A 13,132-nucleotide genomic window follows, 5' to 3' on the forward strand; every position below is an offset into this window, starting at 1 on the left:
GCTGGGCTTGGGAAGTCTGTCAAATGGTGGATGGCTTTTGCAAAGCTTTTCCATTCATAATCGGAGCCCTGTAACTAAATGTAACTAACAATTATTTTTATAAGGAAATTATTTTTTAAAAATCCATGGCTTTGCTTCCTAAGCATTTTGGACGCCTTCTTAGCACTTCCACTTACTGTTTCATGATGTGTATGTTATCAGCTAAAATACAGTGGTAACTGCTGCTTATTGAGCGTTGAGTATGTGCTAGCACTGAAGTGCTCTATATGCATCCACTCACTTAATCCTCCCAACAAACCTACACAATATGCTTGTTGTATCACCATTTCCATGTTACAGATGAGGAAACAGAGGCACAAGAGGTTGCCCAGAGTCAGCCATCCAGGGTGGGTGGAGAGTGGACCTGGAGTCCCTTCCCTTCACTACTCCAGTGCCCTTTCTCCATCCCTAAGTAACCCCACAAGGGACATGGTTGTGCCTTATCTTCACATCTGCCACGACTCACACTCATTTGGAAAAAGAAGGTGACCAACAAATAACGTTGGCTTGAATTGAATCAAACCATGTTGGGTATCCTTATTTTTGTTTCCTTTTAATTTCTTTGTCAAAGTAACATACATCATTAAGAAAAATAGTGACAAAAGAAATGTAACAATTAAACACCCCTCCCCACTGCATGCCCCCAACTCCCACCTCTTTTTCTCTTCCGCCCTCCCTCCTTCCCTCCCTCCCTTCCTTCCTCCTTCCCTCCCTCCCTTCCTTCCCTCCCTCCCTTCCTTCCCTCCCTCCCTTCCTTCCTTCCCTCCCCTCCCCTCCCTTCCTTCCTTCCCTCCCCTCCCCTCCCTTCCCCCCCCTTCCCCTCCCTTCTTTCCTTCCTTCTTTTATTTTTGGCTGCGTTGGGTCTTAGCTGCAGTAGACAGGAACTTCCTTGCTGCATGTGGGATCCTCTGCTGTGGCGCTCCGTCTCCTCCTTGTGGGGCACGGGCTTCTCTCTAGTTGTGGCGCACGGGCTCCAGAGTGCATGGGCTCTGTAGTTGTGGCACACGGGCTCCTTAGTTGCGGCCCGTGTGCTCAGTAGTTGCAGCACACGGGTTTAGTTGCCCTGGGGCATGTGGGATCTTAATTCCCAGACCAGGGATCGAACCTGCGTCCCCTACATTGGGAGGCGGATTCTTACCCACTGGACCACCAGGGAAGTCCCCCACCTCTTTCTTTTACATCTCCTTTAGCAATTTATTCTGATCTCCAGATTGCCAAATTTCTTATATAGATATTTCTCAGTATATTAATTTTATACTATGTATATAGATATCCTTTATGAGACATGAGGATCTAGCTTTTACATCACTCTCCTTCTCACCCCATTTAAGAATATATATTTCTAATGATATACTAGGAATATCTATAATTCCTAATAAAGTTCTTGTTAAATCATCAGTGTATTAAGTACTGTCTATTATTTACTGCAGAGCCAAGTAGTGTACTATAATTATTTTTCATTTCTTGTACAAATGACTTCATAATTGCATCTCTTATTAAATTTGCTTAGTTTTCCATATATCTATCTTTAATTTTCTTTCAACCATTATACGTTCCAATAGTCAAGTTGGCCAGATAATATACCAATTCCTTCACCCTCCCACCACCCTGGAGAATGCCTTCCCAGAACGCTTCATTCTCTTGCTTTAATCTGAACTCCTTTCCCTCTAGGCTAATGGCACAGTTTGTCATCTGGGACTTTACTTTTCCCATAATCTGCATATTGCTTTACATTTCTGATTTTCTGTCTTGGATCCTCCCTTTCTACTTCAGAGTTAATTGCCTAATTTGGCTAAAGCCAAACATCGAGGATCAGGTTAGGAAATCGTGCAGGGAAGAGAAATATTCTGAGACCCTACATATCTGAAGATGCTTTATTCTGTGCTCACACTGGATTAAAAGTTTAGGCAGGTGTAAAATTCTAGGTTGAAAACCTTTTCCTCTCAGAACTGTAAAAATACTGCTTTTATGTTTCTCTCTCTTCTAATTGTGGCTACTAAAAAGTCTGATGTCTTTTTGGTTCCTGTTACTTTGAGTATGACTTGCTCCCCTTTTTGGAATGCTTTCTGAGTCTTTATCTGTTATTGAAATATCCCAGTAGTGTTCCTTGGTGTGGATCTTTTTATTTACTGATTTTTCTTTTTCATAAATTTTATTTATTTATTTATTTATTTTTGGCTATATTGGGTCTTTGTTGCTGCATGCGGGCTTTCTCTAGTTGTGGCAAGCAGGGGCTATTCTTCATTGGGCTTCTCATTGTGGTGGCTTCTCTTGTTGCGGAGCACAGGCTCTAGGCGCGCAGGCTTCCACAGTTGTGGCTCACGGGCTCAGTAGTTGTGGTTCGCAGGCTCAGTAGTTGTGGTGCACGGGCTTAGTTGCTCCGCAGCATGTGGGATCTTCCCGGACCAGGGCTCGAACCCATGTCCCCTGCATTGGCAGGTAGATTCTTAACCACTGCGCCACCAGGGAAGCCCTTTACTGATTTTTCAATTACTGTACCTAAGCATTTGTTGTGCCCTTTCTTTCTGGAACTGTATGTCCTTCATATCTTGGAAACTGTCCTTTATATTTTATTCTGTATTTTTCAAAATTTCCTTCCATCCATTTTGCCTTTTCTCTCTTTCCAGAATTACTGGTAGTCAAATGTTAAACCTTCTGTGTTGATCTAAATCTTTTTTTTTTAAATAAATTTATTTATTTATTTATTTTTGGCTGTGCTGGGTCTTGGTAGCTGCGTGTGGGCTTTTCTCCAGTTGCAGCATTGTGGTGAGTGGGCTTCTCATTGCGGTGGCTTCTCTTGTTGTGGAGCACGGGCTCTAGGCACGCGGGCTTGTCGTTGTGGCACGTGGGCTCTAGAGCGCAGGCTCAGTAGTTGTGGTGCACGGGCTTAGCTGCTCCACAGCATGTGGGATCTTCCCGGACCAGGGCTCCAACCCGTGTCCCCTGTGTTGGCAGGCAGGTTCTTAACCACTGCGCCACCAGGGAAGCCCGATCTAAATCTTTTTTTTCTCCCTCTTATTTTTCATTCCCTTTGTCTTTTTATTCTACATTTTGGGAAAGTTTTTTGATATTCTCATTTAGTTACCTATTAAATATTTTCATTTCTATAAAAAGATGTTAATTGTGACTTTTCAGATTGTCTCAGAGTATCAGGAGAGGCTCCCGAGGCTGACAACAAAACTTACAGACCTACTAAGGAGATGCTAAAAGAAGATGAAACCACAAATGGAGCTAGGCTGTTAGAAAAAAGTTGGACTTGTTAGGCTGAAGTCAGGAAATCATTTTTTTAAAAACCATAGTCTGTCAACCATATTATTTTGAATATTTTCTTCCTGCCCTTGAAAGAAACTTGGGTCACTTCCAGGTATTAAAAACAGTCTCAATTAGACAATTGTCTCAAGAGACAATTGGGGACATCTTGCTTGTCTAGGGGTCCCTTCTAGGGTGATGCAATTTCTGCTCCTTTCCAAAGTTTCCACACGTGACCCATGGGAAGCATAAAGATTTGTTCCACCCCCAGTGGGATGAAGCGGGCTTTCACCACAGTCCTTTCTCCTTGTTCTCCTGCTGGGGCCGTTAGTTACCAACCATTCTGTCCCCCTGAATTTTACGGAGACAAATGACAACATCTTTCAGTGTTTTTTCAAAAGTGAATTTCCTTTCCCTAGGGGGAAATGAGCAATGAAGAATGCATTGGTACCTCTCTCTAAAGAAGCTCTCACTACTGCTCTCCTTCCATAAATCTCATTCTCTCATATATGCTTAAGATGCGTGATGACAAGGGATGCAAATCCATCTCACGTTCTCTTATGTGGACCAAATAGGATATCTGCAATCTGCTCATCTTGGATCTAGTTAAAACTGAGACAGCAAGAAAATCTGCATTTAACCTCTTGCTTCACTCTAGCAATTTTATTTTTATTTCCAAGAATTCTTTTTGTTTCTTCTTTTCAGTTTCCTGCTCTTTATTAACATGCAGTATCTTCAAATTTATCTGAGACCACAAATTAGTAATTTTCTTCCATTTCCTTTATTATCTCTGTTTTCTTTAGGTTCCTCTTTTGTTTGTTTACTTTTGCTTTGTTTATTATTTTACATCAGAAGCATCCTTCCTATGCTTGGGAATTCTTGATAATCTGCTGTCATTTAAGAGTTAGGGACTAGAGTCTGAGTGGTGTTTTAGAAGGGAGATAAACTTATGGTTAAGTTTATCACATTTAACTGAAAGGTCTCCTGGGCTTTGGGATCATCAATTAACTGTAATTTAAAAATCTTATCACCACATTAATCCATTTTAGCGTCATGTCTTGTGTCTTTTTCTGCAGTTCTTCTTCTTGGTGTGGGCCTGGAGGTCCAGCATCAAAATGTGTGACCCTTCATTATCCAGGATAGTGGGTGTTCTGAAGAGTTTCCAAACTAGATCCTTCCAGTAATGGGCAAAAGGTTTTATTTCAAAATGCATGAAATACAGTATATCAGCCAAAGTTATGGCATCTACTTTCCCCATGTATTCCATGCATACACACATAGCCACAGTTCTTATTTGGGGGGATACTGAAAAAATCTTGGGTATTTACATTGAGTAGATGACTACTATACCTTACGGCCACTCCTAGATTACTTACGTTGAACACGCATGTTGGGACACAAATGGACTAATTCATCTGTTGGCTAAAAGTGGCACATTTCTGAGTCACACCGTGGTGGATGCAATCCACCCCCCCGAACCCACGGGTCCTATGCCATCCTGCCCACTGTGAGTCTGTCTCCCCTCACCTTGGATCTGGGCTGGCCCCGTGACTTGCGCTGAGGAACAGAAGGTGGTGACAGTGACACTGCGGCTGCCAGGTTGCGTGGCCGCTGCCCTGCTCTAAGCCGAGGCCGTGTGCCCTGCCGAGAGAGGCCGCACAAGGGGTGCCGAGATGCCCAGCCCGCAGACGTGGAGTGAGGTCCTCCTGCGTCTTGCAACCCTAGTCACGTGCAGGCGACCACACTCGAAGCGGAGAAGGGCTGTGCCTGCCGAGTCCCGCCTGAATGTCTGACCCACAGGATCACGAACAATCCAATGGTTTGTGTTTTAAGTCACCGCGTTTGGGGGCGGTAATGCAGCACTGGATAAGTGTGCCTTTAGAAGGGACTCAACTCAAGTAGCATTTGGGTGTCTGCACTTCTAGACACTTGTCAAGCGATGGAGTCCACAGCTTTCACCTGATTCTTAAAAAAGTCTTTGTCTCCGAAATGACCAAGAACCACTGATTTATGGGTCATTCAAAGTTAAACACAGTATCAACACAGCTTTTAGTTTTTGTTTATAAAAATAATATATGCTTGTACTTTTATAAAAATAAGATGAGAAAGTTAAGTAAAAGATTGTCCTAAAGGCATGGCAAAAATGTTGGTGTGTACCTCCCAGGGCACATAAATATTAAGAATCTAGCTGGAGAAATTAAAATGGTATACGTATGTTTATATACGTGTATCTTTAGGTGTACATTTATATTCATATATGAATGAATCACTTTGCTCAGTAAGAAAATCAGACCTTTGAAATATGTATTGCAAATATCTTATACTGGTTTGTTGTTTGTCCTTTGACTTTTGAGGAGAGCCTAGTTTTGTTTTACGTCAGATATATCAATATCTTACACTGTAAGATATTCTGCCTTTCATGTCACTCCTAGAAAGGTCCTCCCTTCTTTAGCATAAAATACACCCAGGATTTCTTTTACAACTTTGTGGTATCAATTTTTTTTCCCCCCATTGTAATCATTTATCCCTCTATGGGTTCTCAGAATTGTTTAAAATTTTTGGTGGAAGAGGTGAAGTAGAAAGCCTGCTTTATTTTCTTCCCATCATTTATTAAACTGCACACCTTTCCACCACTGATGTGAAGGCCACCTCATCTGCTGACTTTCCCTGTGCACTTGGGACGACGTCTCCACGAAATGCTGCCCCACCCATCTTACTACTCCTACATCAGTAGCTCTGTTTTCATCACTGTTGCTTATGATGCATTATACGGAAAGGAAGTCCTCTCTTCTTTGTCTCTTTTTACAAACATATTTTTCCCTTATTACTATCTTTTAATTTTTTGAGATGAACTTAAGAATCATATCAAGTTAGCATCCATCCTCCGACTGCCTGCCTTCACAAACTCCCCAGACATCTTTTTTAGTTTGGAAGTCATACCATTGAACTCATAGTTCATTCTGCGGAGAAGTTACGACTTTATAACACTGAGCTCTCCTACCCAAGAACAAGTTATCTTTGCAGTTAATTCAGGAAGCACAGTGGCTGATGGCAGATTTAAAATTTTTTTCTTTACTTGTCTCTGTTGAGTTTCTCTCTAGATATTTTAACTTTTTTTGGTCAAAAAGATAGTATACGATACAAATATTCAGTTACCTCTGGCTTGGAGGAAGCAGATACATTACTGCAGTGTGCAAGTAAACCCATGACTTCCCCCCATATGTTTCAAAGTCATTTTAGTCAAGTTCTCAAAGTTTCAATGTGACACACAGAACTTCAGATGCGGCATCGGTCCTGTTCAGCTCAGGGATAATTGCCCTTGATCAACTCGGTGGTTTCCCAATTCATCCTGGTTCACCGCATCCAACACGGGAAGGTCTGCCTGTTAAATTGAGACTGATTTCCACAAAGACGCCAACACTTAGAAAAACAGGGCTCCCAGAGAGAAACCCCAAGCTCCTCTGACGGGCTTATACAGCTTATAATTTGAAGGAGGATACAGAGGAAAAATACTTTAAAATATCAGTGTTGGTGGGTGCCTCAAAATTTCCCAGGTACAAGTCTCTGTTCTGTAAATCAAAGTGTTTTGAAGGAATTAAGTGATAAACATTGAGGCTTTACCTGGGATTTCACTAGATGCTTCAAGATTGAAAGAAGAAACAGTTAGATGAATTCACTGGGAAAGAAGCCAAATAATATCTCTGGTATAAATATGTATGTAAATCCTTGGTTTCAGAAAAAGCCCCTTTTTTAGCACTTTTTTGAGAGACATGCTAACATCAGTAATTCTACCTGTGGATCCACATAAATGGAAGCCTGGATTCTGAATATTATTTTGGTTTTAGACGTAAGACGTAAGAATTCAGAGGTCAGGTAGCTATTTGACATGATGAAGAATTTAAAACACAAGTATACGGGGGTAGCACAGTATGGGGAAGTGGCAGAAGGAGAAAGATAATGGGTGGGGTTAGTGAATTGGTAATGGAGTCAAAGCAAAAGGCCTCTCAGTGGCCGAGGTTTACATTGTGTGTTTTGGCCCTGGTAAGCTTCTCTTCTGTCATCAAAATACAGTGCGGATCAGTTCCCAAAGATGATCAGATAGGGATTCAAACTGAAGTTGGTGTGAGAGCATAATGCAGAGAAAAGAAGCACATGTGGGGCAGTGGTAATGTCTTATGAACCATTTATATTTACAACAATATTTTGAGGGAAAATAGTGAAGTTGTGAAGAAAAAACAAGATGGTGTGCGGGCTTCTCATTGCGGTGGCTTCTCTTGTTGCGAGGCACGGGTTCTAGAGCGCGGGCTCAGGAGTTGTGGCGCACGGGCTTAGTTGCTCCGTTGCATGTGGGATCTTCCCGGACCAGGGCTCGAACCCATGTCCCCTGCATTGGCAGGCGGGTTCTTAACCACTGCACCACCAGGGAAGCCCACCCTAATATTCTTTATGAAAACATCCTGACCATCTTTGATGACTGCATAGAATTTATTGTGGAAAGGAATCCTAAAATTTAGGAGCTGATGGTGGGCAGTTTGTAGAGGTCAGGGAACCTTGGAGGGGGTCAGCGCCCCTTGCCTTGGTCTCTCCCAGATTGATGTATCAAGAGATCCAAAAGCAACATACCCATTAGCAAAAAGATGGTCCTTATCACTTTCATTTTTAGTTGCTGATTACGGGGAACATATCCCCACTGTTCCAGAAATAGCCTGATATACAACAAGCCTTTGACCTCCCAAATTAAGTTCGGATATCAAGATATCTCTAGTGATTTTCTGCAGTGAATACTTCCAAGCTGTGTCACCTTTTCAAAACAATAATAATTTAAAAAAATGACCCGAGCGTGTATCCTGAATAAATAAATGTCTGAAATGCGCACAGTGCAGATTCTACCGTAAACATGATTTTTCTGTTCTGGAATGTAAACCTCCTCCCCTCCATGAACACAGTGTTCACTTGGTCGTCAGATCACTTTCTCATCAGGACCCACCCCTCTTCAGGCGGCGGTGAAACCTGCTGCTGAGGAGAAGGAAATCAAAACTGCCACGTATGCATGGCGTGATGCTGAACTGGGTTCTCGGGACTGTAAGGAAAAGGCCCCCAGTCACCGGCTTGGGTGGAATGCGACCACTCCTCAGTTTGGTTGGTCGATGAGCTTGTCTGGGCTGAAGGCTGGAAAACGGGTGTAGACTCAGAACATGGAGAGGGGAAATAGGGTGATGGGTTTATGAGAGTCCCACACATAATGCAGCAGCTGGGTTCAAAAGACTCAGGTTCACTCACCCCTGAGGACAGCATGACCCTCCACAAGAGAAAAACTAGTTATCGTCCCCATGAATGAGATGGATGCTATCAAGAGAATTCCACGAGGATTTAGTTATTAGGTGGGAATGGCCTATGTCATCAAACCGTATCCCAGGAGGACCATGGGGCGGTGATGGCCGCGATCACAGGCTTGCAGGGGTGAGAGGGTCAGAAAGTACTCATGTCAAGCACCTTATCCCTCCTGTCCTCCCCACCCCCCCCCCACCCTTTTTGGAAGACAGAACTGCAGCATTAATTTAAACCTGTCATCTGTCATAGAAGAATTTCCTTTCATCTCCCAGGCCCGAGAACACAAATGTATCGACCCAAGAGATCACTGGAAACCATCTTTCATATTGTAGTTAATAAAAATTTAACAGCTAAATCAGATCTTTTTTTTAGAAATGTTTTTGGTATTTATTCTCCATCTTCTCTTTCTATACTTAAAAAAAATTTTTTTTAATTGAAGTATAGTTGATTTACAATGTTGGGCCAATCTCTGCTACACAGCAAAGTGACTCAGTTATACCCATATATACATTCTTTTTTTTTAGATCTTCTTAATTCTACTTTGTTATTCAGTAATCAAACACAGACACGGAGTTCGGGGGAAAGACACATCACGAGTTACCATGAGCGCTGGGCCCTGCGAGCGTTAAAATGAAATGTTGGTGAATGGACACAGAGAGGAAAGGACGTCAAGGATATTGCCCGAGGACAATGCTGAAAAATCAAAACCTTCCTGAAATTCCCGTGTCTAGCAGGTCATGAGAGTCTCAAGGTGATAATGTTTAAACCTGGGGGCCACTTACAATCCTGCTAGGCGCTGTTAAAAGTGGCCGCGTGCTTGGGTGGAAATCACCCTTTCAGGAACACCAGAGAACTCTGCATTTTCTCCTAAAGAGCCTCTTCTTTAATAAGGACTTGAGCAGACCCCTGTCATTGTTCTAGATAATGGATTACCTATACATACATTTTCAAGTGTAATGACACTCTTGCTTATTAAAGACCTCTCAGCTGAAGGGGCAGAATATTATGAACTGGCCGAGCCATTCATTTTCCTGAATATGTTATTCAGTATTTTATGCTAAACCAGCAATACACCATCCATTTCAGTACAATGATCCTTATGTTCAATAAAACTGAAGTGTCACGTCATAAATCATTAGAGTCATTTATTTTACATTAGACACATTAGCCCCTATATTCCATAATCTATTACAATAAGGTGGATTTAAATGTACCCCAAGGAACTGCAATAATAACTCGAGAACCGAATATAGCAATTTATGGATAAAATATGCTTAACCTAAAACTGCACCAGCTATTGTGATGGCTGTGAACTCCGAATGGAATCGAGTGCTGATGGGGGCTGAACTCAGCTGCACAGAAAGAGGGAAAAGAGAGGCAAAGAAATGGCAGACTTCCCTCACATTTTCTGTTCGTTAGTTTAAAAAATGCGTAAGATCGATAATGACACAATCAGCGAGAGAGACAAACTTTGCTGTGGGAAGGTACTCAGACAAAACCTTTTCTCAGTGACACGTGTTCAAGATCTCCAGTGGCCATTTAACGGGGTGTCTGCTGCTTCCCACATTGTGCTGCCTGAAAAACCTCATCAATTCAGACTTCCCTTAATTACTCGTTTGTGAAAAGGCAGACAGAGGTTGGGTGGTGTGGAGAAAAAGGTTCGCACATGTAATTAATAATGTGAAAGAAGTGCCAGGACAATGTTTTCATACCCGAGAACCATCTAAAACCATCCTGAAATTTTGTAGGAGGCATCCTGTTCCTCATAACTGAGAGGATGAATACACATTCTTATCAATGAATGAAAAGAGGTTTCCCCACTGATCTTTTTTAGATAATATTTTATTAGCCTACTCCATTTTTCCTGTCGGTACCTAAAAGCAATGCAGTTGTGTTCTGCAGTTCAGATTCTTCACTCATTTGATGTCCCTCCACTTAGTCATAAACAGTGAGGTCCTGTTGGTAATTTCAGGCAACTGACTCCTAGCTCTGCTATCGATGCTCCTGGACACCTCTTGGCAAACTCAACTCTACTGATCATGAAAATGAGACTGGATTTTTATATTACCTGAAATTAAGTCTTTGCTGTGTTAAATATAAGATAGCATGGCCCAGAATTGCCAAGGTCAGTTCTTCCTCAGGAAGTTGGAGATCAGATCAAATTTCCCCTTGGAGGTCAGTCACCTGTCTTTCCACCCAACCTCCTTCTCTTCCTCACTGTCTCCCTCCCTCTTTTCCATCATCCAAGCATCCAAGTATCCACTCACCAATCAATGATCCAGCATCTCTGTGTCGGACACGAGGTGAGCACTAAGGATGCAACAAAGGACCAGACAGAGCAGCTATCCTTGTAACAAGATAGGTTCAATGATTATGTTATTCTTTTACCTATGCAAACGTGCTGTGTGTTTTTGTTTTTGTTTTTTTTACACCATTTCTAATCATCAAATACTTATGGCTAGTTTTGCATTTTCTCTTAGTCAACATACACGGAATTGTAAGTTGACACACAAGGAAGATTCTGAGGGGAAAGGGAGGACCTTGTTTAGCTCAATTCCTTGATGTGAGTTATTTATTCTTGCATTTCTTCATCTGTACAATGAGGGGGTAACCAGGTAGTTTCTAGGATCCCTTCTCAAATTCTAGGATTAGAATAATTTTTGCTGTCCCTTATCGTAGCCTGTCCCATTTATGAAAATGTCTCCAATATAAAAAAAATGACAAAATATAGAAGTACAGAATGTCACCATTGTCATATCTGTTAGTCCTCTGCAATGCCATTTGTACTTTTTGGTCTTTTCTTTTTACCATCCACACTAACAAATTTGCTATTCTCTCCTCAACTTGCAGTCCAGTTTATGCTCTTAAAGTTATTACCATCTGACTATGGTGCTGATCCCAAGTTTGTTGTCACTACTATTCTGATCCTCTTTCGGTCTCGGCACCATCCCGGTTTTACTACTCTATTGATAGATCTGAATTATATATTATTTCCCCCAGGCATGTTTTTCCAAATGAAATAAAATTTCATTTTCTGTTCCTAGTTCTAATCCCACTAGATTCTCTGGCATTTTTATAACTTGGTCCTATTACACGTATTATATAAGGTACTTCAAGGGAGTTCTGGATGATGCTCGCCCATATTTAAGGCTTTCTCTTAACAGAATATGCCACCTTTCATATGTTTGCAATTGTGGAGAAAAATGACACTCTCTGTCTCTCGATAAGTGGACAGACTAGAAATTATATAAATACATAAAAAAGATATATGGATATAACGGCCCTCAGACCAACCTGTGGGCTCAGCCTGGTACCACGTATAAACAGTTTACTGAAGACAATAGGGATCTATTCATACAGAATCTTTAGGCTAAGTTCAGAAACATATAAAAATCTCTAAGCTTATTTTTTTTAAGCAGAAAAAGAGTATGGATCAGAGTCCAGTTAGAAAAACAACCCCATTCTAGGTGATCCAGTACAATGAACTTAATACAGTAACTAGTCACACATGTTCTGTAAGAGCTGGAAATTGAAAGGGGTGCTGACAGAAATTAACACAGGCAGGAAGCTGGAGGGAGAAAGGGAAGAAGTGGGGTGAACAAAAGCCAGGAGGCCCCCAACCCCCAACCCTTGCCAAGTGCCTCTTTTTGACCAGGCCAGGCTGGAAGAAGTGGATTGAGAGGGAAGTTAGTGAGGCCTAGGCTGAAGGGCCTCTCACCATGAAGACCCCTTACAAGGCCCTAGCAACTTGCGTACAAGGGTCCTATGTATGCAATTTGAAAAATATGCTATTTGAACTCATGGCTATCAGTGCTGTCTCTTTGAATTCTCTACACACACCCCGTCTCACATTTCCTCTCGAATTTGTCATTCAAATGGCCTGGGGCATCTTTAGGGGCTGGCTAGGGGAAGGTGATTTAGTTGGTGTCTAGTGGGGTGTATGTCTGCGGTTCACATTTATTTCTGAGATAACTGAACAGGGGGTCTGGTTGCTGTCACAGGATTGAGGGCTGCTAGCACCACTTAGTACATAGACATCCTGCAGACATCAGAATGTCCCACGCCCCTGAGAATTTTCCGCATCTTACATGCATTTTAAATGTCCCATCAGACATTCAGATAGGGGGAAAAAGGTTTTTCCTGGTGTCAGAATAGCCTGCAGTAAAACACGACTGTCCGCTGTGCCGTTTCACCTGGCTTTCACCTCAGATGCCTTAACATGAGGACATGGTAACAAACCATTTGGTTGCAACATAAGAAACTTAAACCACCTTAAAAATCTCACAGCTCTACCATGAAAGCAAGCTGATAGAGGCTTGCCCACAATTGACAATGATCCTAAAATTTTACATAACTGCATTAATAATGAGTTGATAATGGAAACTCTTCTGAATTGTCAATAATAAAAAAGTGAATTCCAGTCAGCATACCGAGGAAAGACTGAATGATATTTCTGCTTTTCTCTATAGAAAATTATTGTCATAGGAAGAGAAAATCCAAGAGTATAAAGTCG

The 13,132-nt window shown here is 41.8% G+C and overlaps 1 protein-coding gene across 1 annotated transcript in view; it reads right to left on the reverse strand.

Annotated features, from left to right (window-relative positions):
* RARB (retinoic acid receptor beta) overlaps window positions 1–13,132 on the reverse strand; it is a 439,200-nt gene that overhangs the window by 289,396 nt on the left and 136,672 nt on the right. The gene's annotated exons all lie outside the window — the stretch shown is intronic.

Source organism: Balaenoptera acutorostrata, chromosome 4 (genome assembly GCF_949987535.1).
Source record: "Balaenoptera acutorostrata chromosome 4, mBalAcu1.1, whole genome shotgun sequence".
NCBI lineage: Eukaryota > Metazoa > Chordata > Mammalia > Artiodactyla > Balaenopteridae > Balaenoptera > Balaenoptera acutorostrata.